This window comes from Heloderma suspectum, chromosome 7, assembly GCF_057233095.1.
Source record: "Heloderma suspectum isolate Gila_16-S chromosome 7, 16-S_ref, whole genome shotgun sequence".
Classification (NCBI taxonomy): Eukaryota; Metazoa; Chordata; class Lepidosauria; order Squamata; family Helodermatidae; genus Heloderma; species Heloderma suspectum.
In genome coordinates, this window is record NC_139464.1 from 111,719,922 (window position 1) to 111,733,688 (window position 13,767).

Genomic DNA, 13,767 nt, shown 5'->3' on the forward strand with positions numbered 1-13,767 from the left:
GGTTTGTATTTTCGGAAACCTTTGTAAACCACTTTGGTTGGCTTCAGAAAGGTGGTATAGAAGTGCAATAAAGGGATTTACTTTTAAAAGAGCTCTCATGCCACCCTAACACCCCATTGTGTTATCTCACTTTATCTTCACAATAATCCTGTGAAGCAGGTAAGGCTGAGAGTGAATCATCCAAGACACCAAATAAAAACTTCATGGTTGAGCTGGCCAAGTTTGATGGACTTTGAAAAATAGTGTGGAAATTCTGTGGAGCCAGCTGAGGTGGGGTGTGTGTGTGTGTGGGGGGGGGGGGAAATACAGGTGAACACACAACTCATAGCACAAGTGCAGCTCTCTGGATCACCACCCTTATCTATGTCTTTAGCCTTAGAACAGTAGCATAGGCTGCACCACCATAGCCTATTACACAAGTATCGTGTAATAATGGCACTATACTGACCAATTTATTATCCTGCTGTCTACTTGCCTGTACCACTTGCCTGTACCACCAGTTCAATGTGGCGGCCCTCTTTTTCTGAAATGTGAAATTCACTTCAGTCACTACACAGGATCAAGGCTGGCCTGACCGCACAAGCGCTTGAGTAATCTGATCCTAAGCATGTTTACTTGGAAGTTCCTCTGAGTGCAATGGGAAGTTCTGTCTGTCCGTCTGTCTATTTATTAAATTTATTAATCGCCCATCTGGCTGGTCACCCAGCCACTCTGGGTGATCTACAACAATAAAACAGTTAAAACAATAAAATTCTACATTAAAACATCATAAAAAAATACCCTAACCCACCCTAAATGCCTGCCTGAACAACCTGCCTGCCGTTTTTAATGCGCGGCAGAAGGTCATTAAAGAGGGGGCATGGTGGAGTTCCCTAGGGAGGGAGTTCCACAGAGTAGGGGCCGCCACAAAGAAGGCCCTCTCCCTCATCCTCACCAGCCTAGCTGTCCTGGCTGATGGGATAGAGAGAAGGCCATCCAAGGCTGATCTTGTTAAGCGGCCTGTCTGGTGTTGCTGGAGGTGCTCCTTGAGATAGGCTGGGCCGGAACCATATAGGGTTTTAAAGGTCAAAACCAACACCTTGAATTTGGCCCGGAAAACAACTGGTAACCAGTGCAACTCCTTCAGCACTGGAGTGATATGATCTCTTAAGTAAATGTGCATAGGGGATTGCAGCCCAAATCTCATGTTTTTAGGGGCAGCAGCCATCCTTGCGTACCAGTTTGTTTCCAGACACAATCCAAATGGCTTGGGCCCAGGACCACCTCATCCCCTACAAACCTGCCTGCGCTTTAAGATATGGAGGGAAGGATCATCTCTGCATCCTGATTGTGGCAGAAGAGTAAATTGGTCAGGATGCAGGACAGCTCCTTCTCTGTGGCTGGGCTGAGGCTATGGAACTCCCTGCCAAGAGAGATTCACTTGGCTTCTTCTCTCATAGCCTTCTAAAGCCTGGGCTAAGATATTTTTATTCTGGCAGGCATCTGACCTGCCTCTTTGTTTTTATTGGTTTTGAAATTTGTGTGATCTTTTTTGTAATTCCTTTTAACTTGAGGTGGTTTCACATGGAGGGCTCCTGACACAGTCAAAAAGGCAGTGTGCAGCTGTCTCTTCCTCCTTAACAGATTTTTTTTTCTGGTAAGAAAAAAAATGGAAGGAGTGGTGGGAAAACACCAGAGGTTTCCATATTGGAGATGATGTTGTTTGGATTCCCACCCCACTCACCCCTGAAAATTCTGTGAATGAGGCAGATTGCACAACAAAAGCATCATCTGGAAGCACCCTTGTTGTAAGCCATCCTGAACACTGTGATTGCAGTTGAAGGGCAAGGTATAATTGAGGGATGCAAAAAACGTGGGCTGTTGGTGCCCCCCTAGACCTCCCAGGCCCCCATAAAAAAAGAAAAACACTGGAGGAACAGACTGTATGGCTTCTGCTCTAGGAGTGGGGCTTCTATGTCAGGAACCATAAGAATTTGTTCCTTGAATGGATTTTTTTCTCCTCCCGCCCCCCACACCCGTTTTTTTCTGAAAATGTTCCAGGTAATAGTGTGTGGGATGTCAGGATCCTTCAGCAAGAGAGAGAATTAAAGGAGGGCTAGGAGCCAGGATTCCTGGATGGTTTGAGAACTGAGATCAAAGCAGGTGCCAGACCTCTGAAACGCTCTTTGGCAAGAGTGGATTTGAGTGCTGTGTATGAATGAGTGCGGTGTGTGTGAGAGAGCTGTATGCTGTCAGCTGTATGTGAATGAGTGTGCATGTATGAGTGTGCATGCTCATGTGCGTCCCCACCACCCCAGCAGACACCTGTTGTGGCTGAAAAGGTGTCCCCCTGGTATAAACGTTTTTAATAAACAAATACATTAGAGTTGTAATAACCTACTTTTTTGGCAAGTGTGCAACAAGCCAAGTCCAAAGCACAAAAGACAGTGCCACCCCCGTGCGCACTGCAATATGTATGCAGCACCTTGGTGTGGTTTTGCCTTTGGCCTACTGAGCAAGGGACCAGGTAGCTGTCCAGAACTGGCTCCTCAGGGTCTGAGTTTCTGCCACAGATATAGTCCCACAGATATTCTTGCTTCTGTGCACACATGGGCTTTTTGTGAACCGCCCAGAGTGCTTTGGCTATGGGGTGGTATAGAAATGTAAGAAATGATCTGGGCTCCCATGTCACAGGTTGGCCATCCTGACTGCGACAGGTTGGCCATAAGACTGACTGCGAGGCGTCACAATAATAATGCAGTCTATGTGACAGGCAAAGAGGGCAAAGTTGTGGTCATTGTGTCTTGCTGCCGGCAAAGGGGATCTTCACACATGCTGAGATTGCATCAAGGAAGTATTTCCCTTGACGTATTGGCAATACATTCTGAGAAACTATGCTATTCCCAGCTCTTTATAGTATTTAACCGCAATGAAGTGTGTCTTTGGTATTAATAAATTATGATGTCAATTTGTTTTATGGTTTAAGCAATATCCTCTTCAGACATTTATATTTCACACGGAAACAAGAAAACTGGAAACGAGGTGATCTCACACACTTTCCATTTACATAACTTAAATCTGATGTCCACGTTTTCTGAAATATAAAATGGATTTTTAAAAAAGCAATGTGAAATAACAAGGAGGTAAAGTATGAGAAAATGATGTGCCACTCCACAAGGGATGTAAGTTGCACAGCGTTTCTTCCATAATTCTCCTTTGTAACCCGTAAGGCTTGGAATTCCCTCCCAGGATATCTGTGAAGTGCCATCTCTCTTTTTCTTCATTCAAATCCGTCCTCAGAATCCACATATTTGATGAAACATTTGGCTTAACATAGATCCCTTGTTACAATGGCTTATTCCATCTCTTCTGTCCCTACTGTCTGACTTTAAACTCCTTGGGGCAGCCTTTAGACTTTTGACTGTGTAATTCTGTGTGTCCTGGGTATGTATTCAAATATGTGCCTCCCTAACACAGAACGCTGCAACGTTTTATATTTGTTTATTTCATTGCAGTTGTATCCCACCTTTCTGCCACTGAGCTCCCACTCTCCAAGTTTACCCTCACAGCAACCCAGTGAGGTAGATTAGGCAGAGGGTGACTGGCCCAAGTTCACCCCATGAGCTTCATGGCTGAGGGGGAATTTGAACACAAGTCTAGTCCTACATTCTAACCAGTATACCACACTGGCATATATCTAGCAATAGTCCCTGCCCCCCACATCCAACTCAATTGTGGCCTCACAGCTTGATAGCAGACCCTTGGAGTCTCCAACCCTCCTCCTGTCAAGTTCTTCCTCTACTATCCTAATGCCGGAAGCCCCCCTCAGGAGTATTTCGATGTCTTTGGCTCAGATTGAGCTCCTTGGAGAAAGATTAGCATAAACATAAAGTAAAAAGTTAATAACAGCTACCACCATCCACAAGCTCAAGGTCTACCTTTCCCTCAGTGGCTCTTGGGCTATGGAATGAGCTCCCTGTCATAAGAACATAAGAGCCATGTTGGATCAGACCAGAGGCCTATGTAGTCCAGCATTCTGTTCATACAGTGGCCAACCAAACACCTATGGGAAGCCCAGGAGGAGGACATGAGGGGAATAGCACCATTGTGCTTGTGTCCCCTAACTGGCGTACATAGGCATACTCCCTGCAATCCTGGAAGTAATATATAACCATCATGACCAGAAGCCAATGATAGCCTTATCCTCCATGAATTTGTCTAATCCCCATTTAAAGCTGTCCAGGTTGGAAGCCATCACTACATCTTCTGTTAGCAAATTCCATCGTTTAACTATGTGCTTTCTGAAGGATGTCCTTTTATCTGTTCTAAAACTCCCACCATTCAGCTTCATGGGATGGCCCCGGGGTTGTAGTATTATGAGAGTGCCCTTGCCTGCTGCATTTTAGAAAGAAATGAAATGCCTACATGTTAGTGCGCCTTTCATGGACTGCAATAGCACGGCAGCTGCTTTATAGTTGCTTAACATTTTGCTCCCATTTTAAAAATTAATTGTTGAGACTTCAATGTTATTGTTTTGTGAGTGGCTTTGAGCCTATGAAATGGGGCATGGTGTACATTTTTAAATGCATGGAATGAATGAAGGTCAGTATGGATCTCTGCAACAAAGTGATTTTATCCCAAGGACAAAACAGCCATGGCAGCTTGCCCTATGGACATGTCTCTTCATTCCATGCTTTAGAATGAAACCAAAAAGAGTGGGAGAAAATGTCTGAAAAAGGAGGTATGATGTGCTAGGGGAGAACCCTGAGCTGATAACATCACACCTTGGGTCCTCAGGCAATACACGTATTAATTCCACTGTTGTTCTCCATTTGCCATGTAGATGGGAAAGGGACCAACGTGAGTTCAGATGGGAGCAGTGTGTGTCAATCCCTACTAATTTTCCCTGCCCACTGGATGTACCCGGAAATCAAAAGTGCCAGGCATATGGCACCATTTTTGGTCTACAAGTTTAGCCTGTCTCCAAAGTCTGTTTTAAAGATACATTTTCTAATGTAGCATATTAACATGAAGCTATGTCACAAGATCTTTTTGAAGGGGGGCAGGTATTAAATACACACACACACACCCTCTTACTCTTATTCCCAGGGGAATAACAGATTAGCTCCCCTGCACTGGCTGTGTTCAAAGAGCCCAAGGACACAGAACTGAGCTTCCTTAGTGAAGTGAGGGGACAAAAATAAAACAAAAAAGTGAAGCAAAGCCCGCACACACACAAACTCACCAGTAGGAAAGGACTATTGCATAACATCTTTAAAAGTTATTTTTCCTCTTTCAAGAGCAAGTTTTAAGAGAGGAAACAATTTAACTTTTTAATGAAAGATTACATCACAGTGAATCATAGAAGTATGAGACTGGACGGAATATGAAGACGACCTGGTATCCAGGCTGAATCCTGTACAAGCATAAAATCTGTAAATACTCTAACATGGGATATTTTCCCCCAACTATTCAGTAAAGGTAAAGCACCCAACAGTTTATACAAAGTCTCAGCACCCATGACATAGGAGAGGGTGGCTACCAGCATATTCTGGCCAATAGTCTCCAAAGAGACTTATAGATGCACAAGGACCCACCGATTTCCTCTTCTTACACTGTAATCCTATATACGTTTACTCGGAAGTATTTTTAATGGAGCTTACTCCCAAATAAATGCATATGGGATTGTGGCCGGACAGTAGCTGCACAAGCTGTGTGAAAGGCTGTGCCAGAGGACCTTTGGACTTTCTCATGCAGCTTTTTGAGGGAAGGAGCGTAAAGGCAAGAAAGCTCAGGAATCTTGTCTACTGGCAAGGAAGCTAGACGTCCTGCAATGTGGGAGGAAGCTAAATCCCACGCTTTTCCCATCAACGTCACCACCAGATGCAACAGTGTTTTCCTTGATCTGAGACTTCATGGTTTGAGCATAGGCCACATGGTGGGATAAAATCAATGAATGAAAAAAGGAAAAACAGAGAAATCCAGAGAACTTGACACAAAGCCCATAATAAATTAAGATCCCTCACACATATAAGATATGCCATATTAGCTAACCTTAGTAAACCACCTAGCAGGGGATAATGTCTGAGGCATGTAGAGTATCCCTGAAGAATTTTGCCTGTAATATAGACATACTGAGTCATCCCTAAGTATGTCTCAAATATTTTTCTTGAGCAGCAACCTCCAAATTCACCTGAAATGTAGCCCACTATCGAGCCTACTCTGTGGCGGTGAGGGTGGCAAAGAGACAGTTCTTTTCCACCAGCATTGCATCTTCTCAGTGTCGTCCAGCAGAGCTTTTCCGAGTGGTTCGCGGCCTGTTACATTCTGGGCCAGGGAGATAGATGGTGGAACCCTCGGTAGCACGCTGTGACGTGTTTGCAAGGCACTTTGAGGATAAAGTCGCTCAGATTCGTCATGAATTGGACACCACCATTAATGCAGTTCCATTGGTAGAGGCGTTCAGAGCACCGTCTGGTCAAGTTTTATTGGATGAGTTTCAGTTACTGAGGCCTGAGGATGAGGACAAGGTGCTTAGCCAAGTCTGATCGACCACTTGTGTGCTTGACCCTTGCCCTTCATGGCTTATTAAATCAAACAAGGAGGGGTTGTCCGGCTGGGTCCAGGAGGTTGTAAATTCCTCCTTGAGAGAGGGAGTGGTGCCTTCCGCTTTAAAAGAGGCAGTAATTAGACCACTCCTGAAAAAGCCTAACCTGGACCCAGAGGATGTTAACAATTATAGGCCAGTGGCCAACATCCCCTTCCTGGGCAAGGTGCTTCAGCGGGTGGTTGTAGGACAGCTCCAGGCACTGTTGAATGAAACGGATTATCTAGATCCATTTCAATCGGGCTTCAGGCCTGGTTTTGGAACGGAAACTGCCTTGGTCGCCCTGTGGGATGACCTCTGCCGGGAGAGGGACAGGGGGAGTGCGACCCTGTTGATTCTCCTGGACCTCTCAGCAGCTTTCGATACCATCGACCATGGTATCCTTCTGGATAGGTTGTCTGGGTTAGGAGTTGGAGGCACTGCACTACAGTGGTTCCGCTCCTACTTGGATGGCCGATTCCAGAAGGTGGTGCTGGGGGATTACTGCTCTGTGCCATGGCAATTATGCCATGGGGTTCCACAGGGCTCTATTTTATCCCCCATGCTATTTAACATCTACATGAAACTGCTGGGGGAGGTTATCCGGAGGTGTGGGCTGAGGTGCCATCAATATGCGGATGACACCCAGCTCTACCTCTCTTTCTCATCAAAACCAGGTGAGGCAGTGGCTGTTCTGAATCAGTGCCTGGGCATGGTAATGGACTGGATGAGGGCCAATAAACTGAAACTCAATCCAGACAAGACGGAGGTACTGTTAGTGGGTGGTTCGTCTGCCCGGCTAGGTGATATTCAACCTGTTCTGGAGGGGGTTGCACTCCCCCTAAAGGATCAGGTTCGTAGTTTGGGGGTGCTCTTGGATCCAGAACTGTCACTTGAGGCACAGGTGAACTCAGTGGCACGGAGCACTTTTTATCAGCTTAGGCTGGTATACCAACTACGCCCTTATCTGGACAGAGATAGCCTAGCTACAGTTATCCATGCTCTGATAACTTCTCGTCTGGATTACTGCAATGCGTTATACGTGGGGCTGCCTTTGAAAACGGTCTGGAAACTTCAGCTGGTCCAAAATAGGGCAGCAAGATTGTTAACAGGGACTGGCCTGCGAGCTCATATTACGCCAGTACTTTTCCAGCTGCACTGGCTGCCAGTCCATTTCCGGGCCCGATTCAAAGTGCTGGTGTTAACATTCAAAGCCCTTAACAGCTTGGGGCCAGGTTACCTGAAGGATCGCCTCCTCCCATATGTGCCTGCCCGGACCTTAAGATCATCATCAGCGGCCCTTCTCCGTGAGCCCCTGCCAAAGGAAGTGAGGCGGGTGGCTACTAGGAGGAGGGCTTTTTCTGTTGTGGCACCCCGGCTCTGGAATGAGCTCCCTAGTGAGGTTCACCTGGCGCCTACATTGTATTCCTTTCGGCGCCAGGTGAAGACCTTTTTATTTTCCCAGGCATTTTAGCTTTCTAAATTTTTATCTTTGCTGTTTTAAATCTGTATTTTAAACTCCTGCACTGCTGCTAGGTTTTATTGTGGTTGTATTGTTATATTGTGGTTTTAATGTTCTGTATATTTTAAATTGTTTTATTGTGTGTTGTTTGGTTTTAATTTTTGTGAACCGCCCAGAGAGCTAGAAATAAATAAATAAAATAAATGTTGCTGTAGGTGAAACTCAGTAATAGCCTACAGTTTTTCGCACAAACACAACACACACCCTAAGGAATTCTACTTACCTTTTGGAAACTCTTTGGGTCTCCCTTGCAGTTCCACAGATGTTTTGCCTAAGTTGTTACATACAAATTTTGCTTTAAGCCCAACCTTGTGACCGTTATAGTAAGGATGAAATGCCAGGTCAATCTTTGGTTCACCAGAGAGCTGGGGCAATGATCCCAAAAGGATGACAACTTCAAAGCAAGTGGAATAAACCAAGTGCTCTCAAAGTTACAGCTCATTTTAGAGCCACTCTGTGGCAATGATGTCAGCGAGGGACAACTTTTCGGCCACCATTACATCCTCGCACTGCCATCCAGTAGAGCTACTAGTCACGATGGCTTTATTCTATCTCCAGGTTTAGAGGCAGCATGCCTCTGAGTACTAGGTGCTGAGACATAGCAGAGGGCCATGGCCCTCATATCCTGCTTGTGGGCTTCCCATTGGGCATCTGGTTGGCCACTGTGAGAAACAGGATGCTGGATAGGCCTTTAGTCTGACCCAACAGGGCTCTCCTTATATACTTATTCTGAGTTGGTACAGGGTCTACTTTACACAGGCCCCCAACGTGATCTCAGGAAGCCCTCAGAAGCCTATTGTGACTCCCCCAATTTGAAATATCTTATCATTTTATCCAATGTGGGGGGTAAAGCCACTCCCAACTACCTCAGCATAGATGCCACTTTAAGCTCAGTTCAAATACAGAACACGTCCAGGAGCAGACACTAACTTCATCCTTGGGGGTAAGATGCTCAAGTGGGTCGGGACAGTTCAGCTCCAGATATCCTTGGATGGTGCTGATAATCCAATCCAATCTGGCTTCCATTCAGGGTTTGGAACTGAAACCGCCTTGGTCAACTTGATGGATGGCCCTTGCCAGAAGGAGGGGGATATGCAAGCTAACTAATTCTCCTGACTCTCTCAGCACCTTTCAGTGCTGTTGACCAAGGTATCTTTCCGGATCATCTGTCAGCAGTGGGAATTTATGGTACCATATTTTGCTGATTCCACTCCTATCTGGTGTGGGGAGGATTTTGCAGATATCTACTCTGCGCAGGTATTTGTTTTGTTCCCTGTGCCATTTCACATCTACATGAAACTGCTGGTGGAGATCATTTCGGGGTTTGGAAGCTCTGTTTCTCCTTCTCCTCTGACCAGGGAGGTTGGAATCCTCCTGATCTTGATGGAATTGTACCTCCCACGCACCCAAAGGATGCTCTTAAATCCACCCCTTTGGATGCCCAATTGGCATCTGTGGCAAGAAGTATCTTTCACCCGCTTACGCTGATGCACCAGCTGTGTCCCCTCTTGAACAGAGATAGGCGGGACACAGTTATCTGTGCCCTGGTAAAACAGAGATTAGAATCCCACAGCACATTGCAGATGGAGCTGCCTCTGGAGACAGAAACTTCAGCTGGTTCAAATATGGCAGCTACATGATTAAACTAGCCACATGGAATGTCTCTCACCGGTGCTGAAAGATTACCACCAACTTCCCATGTGTTTTGGGGCACAATTCAAAATACTGGTGTTGACACTTAAGGCCCTTTACTGTTTAGAAACTGGATTATATAAAGGACTGTATATTCCCTCATGAACTCATCGGGATGTTGAGATCACCTTTTTTGGGAACGCCCACCCTTGGAAGGCTATTAGGGATACGTATGTAGCTGTCTTATATTGACTCAGACCATTGGTCCATATAGTTCAGTACTGTCTAAACTGAGTGCCAGTGGCTCTCCAGGGTTTTGAACAGGAGTCTTTCCAAGCCCTACTGAAGGTGCCAGGGATTGAATGTAGGGCCTTCTGCACGCAAAGATTTTATTTATTTAAAAGATTTATAAGTAACCCTTTAGCAAAAACCCTCCCAATTAATAATAATAATAATTTAAAAAACAATGATTAAAAACAAAAATATAGCAATAATAAAATCAGAATTAACAGCAGATAAGGATGCAATCCTATGGCTGCTAGACAGCGGCTAGATGGCCATAGGATGGGTCGGTTCCTGGAGAACTGCCCCCCCCCCACATCGTAGGCAGTGTGGATCGGCCCCGTGTTCCGCGCTTGGAAGAGCAGCGCGGAGCAGGGGAAATGGGGCATTCCTGGGGGCGGGCTGGGGCAGGTGGAACTGCGGGTACAACACTTCCTACGCGTCGTCCCCTCACAGCTTCTTCCACCCTGCAGTAGATAGGCGGTCACCTCCGAGTTCGGAGACGGCTGTCTCCCCACATAGGATTGCTCTCTAAAACAATATACATAATGGTACCCCATAAAGTCGTAACTCAGTTATAGGCCAAGGCACACAGTTAGGTCTTCAGGGCTCGCTTTAAGGCCAGCAACGAGGCCTAATGGACAATTAATCGGAACAGGAGCCCACTGCCAAGAAGGCCCTATCCCTCATGCCCACCAGCCTAATTGCTTGACAGGCAGGCACACAAGCAGGGTCTTCACTGTCGATGTGTGAAGGCAGTCCTTCGAATAATCTGGATCCAAACCACTGAGCCACTTTAAATTGGGCCAGTACTTGAGCAGCTAAATTCTGTACTGGTTGGAGTTTCCAAACTGCCCTCAAAGGCAGCCCCACATAGAGCACATTATAGCAATCCAGGCTGGATGTTACTAGAGCGTGGATAACTGAAGCAAGGTCCATCCTCTCCAGATAGGGTCCCTGTTGGTGTACCAACATAAGCTGGTAAAAAACACTCCTGGCCACTGTTGTCACCACACCGTCCCCAGTCAGCAGTGGATCCAGGAAAAAATCCAAACTGCATTCTTGGTCCTTTAGGAGGAGTGTAATCCTTTCTAGGCCTGGTTGCAAGCCTCCATCCAGAGTAGTTGGTTTCCCTATCCATAGTAATCCTGTCTGGATTAGGATTCACCCTCATCCATCCCAAAACCACCTCTACTCACCCATTTGAGAGTTCCACAGCCTCCCTAGGATGAGTAGATGGGACTGACAAGTAGACCCAAGTGTCATCTGCTTATTAATGACACTGCAGCCCAAATCATCTGATTACTTCCTCCAATGGTTTCATGTAGATATCTGAACAATTTGGGAGACAAGGTAGAACCTTGTGGCACCCCATAAGCCAATGACCATGGGATAGAGCAATAGTCCTCCAGCACCAACTTCTGAGACTGTTTCCCAGGAAGGGCTGAAGCCATCATGCCTCTCAAGCCCAACCTGGATAGATGGTCCAGAAGGATACCATGGTTGATGGTATCAAAAGCCACTGAGAAGTATGGTAGTATGTCCCTCATCCATTCTCCAGCATAAGTAATCCACCAGAGCAATCAGACCCAAATTGGGTCTGAAACTGGGTTGGAATAGATCTAAATAATCAACAGTATCCAACACTGCTTGGAGTTGGGAAGCCACCACAGGCTCTAACACTTTGTCCAAAAATGGAAGAGTAGACACTGGGCAGTAATTATCCCACACCACTGGACCTACATTTTGTTTCTTTAATAAAGGCCTCACCACTTCTTCAAGGTAGCAGGAACCATGCCATCTCTGGAAATGCATTAGCCACTTTTGAGTTCCATATCTCCAATCCGGCTCTGGCAGATTTCAAATGCCATCATGAGCAAGGACCAAGGGAACATGTGGTAGGCCTCACAACTCCAGGCAGTTTGTCCACATCCTCAGGCTGTACAAGCTGAAAGGTATCCATAACAATATGAGTAGACTGTACTCTAGCTCCATCCATATTGAATTATATTAAAACTGCAGCATCTAAGTCAGCATGAATATGAGCGACCTATCTCCATCTGTGCTACCAGTGAGCTACAAGATGGCACCTTGGTTATGAAACTTCCTCCCCAGAGATATTCACTTGGCACCAACCCTATTCAGCTTTAACCACTAGGACAAAAGAAATTTTATTTCCTGCTCTTTTAACTAAACCGTTATTGATTCGTCCTATTCTTTTAAAGTTTTATTAGGGATGTTCATATTTTATGCTGGTTTTCTGCTTTCTTCTACTTTTTTTGTTTGAAATGGAAAAGGCATTGTTATTATTTTTGCTACTTTTGCATTTTGTGAGTGTGCTTAAAAAAAAAAGAAAAAAAAAAGCTTTCAACATAAAGTGACCGTGCTTCTTTCTGGTATCTTGTACATCTGTTTTTGTCTCTTGGTGTTCTCTCTCTTGTCCCTCTGATGTCCTTTCAACTCCTTTTCCTGAGCTTCTCTTCCTCCTCCTCTATCACCAACTGACCTTTCTTCAGCCCCTTTTCCAGCAACTTGTGCCTGTCTTTTAATTGGCCCAGCACTCTAACAGCTCACAGGAGTAAGCATTATTACACATGCACACACACACTGTGTCACATGTTACATTACATGCATGCATTACATACATGTGGGACATACGCATTAACCTCCGCTTTGCTTCATCCCTCTCCCTTCTCCCTTCCTGAGCTGCCCAAAGCTCGAGTTTTGAACTTTTTCAGTTTCAAAATTTTCTGCACATCTACAGTGCTCAAGCTTCAGTTTTCAAAAAAAAAAAATGAGCCAAAGCTCTACTAGTAAGTACATCTAGTAATGGTAGATCTCTAGTAATAAGCCTCACACTACTGCATTCTCATATAAAATGTCTATTTCTTATCTCCATTTGTAAACTGCCTTAAGAATTTTATCAGATTGAAAGGCAGGATATAAGCTCTCTAAAGAAATAAACTACAGTCCAGTGTTTTTCACCCATTTTATCCCCAAGATGGGTTCCAGCATCTGCCACAAGCCCTGCGGGAAGAGCTGCAGGGGAGAAGCCGAAGGGGAGAAGCAGTGGGGAGGGTTAAGTTGCACTGAGCTCCAGTTCTCTCTGGCAAAGTCCCCACCCTGCATTAACATTACCTCAGCAAATGTGAGTTTGAGAACCTGAGGCAAGGTAGTTTAACCCTCCGATGAAATATTGAAGAAGCAAGCTGTGCGTTCCCAGACATATCCAAGGACCAGCACACTTAAGACTAACATTGAGGTGACCTTTAGTTATTTCTTGGGGCAATGCAATCATTAGTCTTGAGGGAACAGCCCTTTCACTAAAACGTTACCTAGATCTTTTACTGGAGCTGGGCTGAAGCGGAGGAAGAAGAGACTAAACACAGGGAGCCCGTAGCCTACTTCTGAAAACAGAGACCCAGTTCATTCGCTTCGGGGGCCCCGCGTGATTCTCTGCAGGAGGGGCAGGGGCTGCTGGTGGGTTTGTGACTCAGCCCAGATGGCATGGAAGCTCAAGGTCTATGAGCCACTGCCCCCATGTGAAAAGCAGCTGTGCAGCTGTGCAGCTGTGATGACAGGCATGGTCACAACCGCTTGAAAAAGCGCTGCTGCAATTGAGAGGGTCATCCAAAGCTGCCTCATATTGAGTCAAGCCATCAGCCCATTTATTAACCATTTGCTCTGAGTGGCAGCTGCTTTCCAAGGTTTCAGGCCATCTTTCCCACCCCTGCTACAGGGGATTGTTGTTGTTAACTTGCAATGC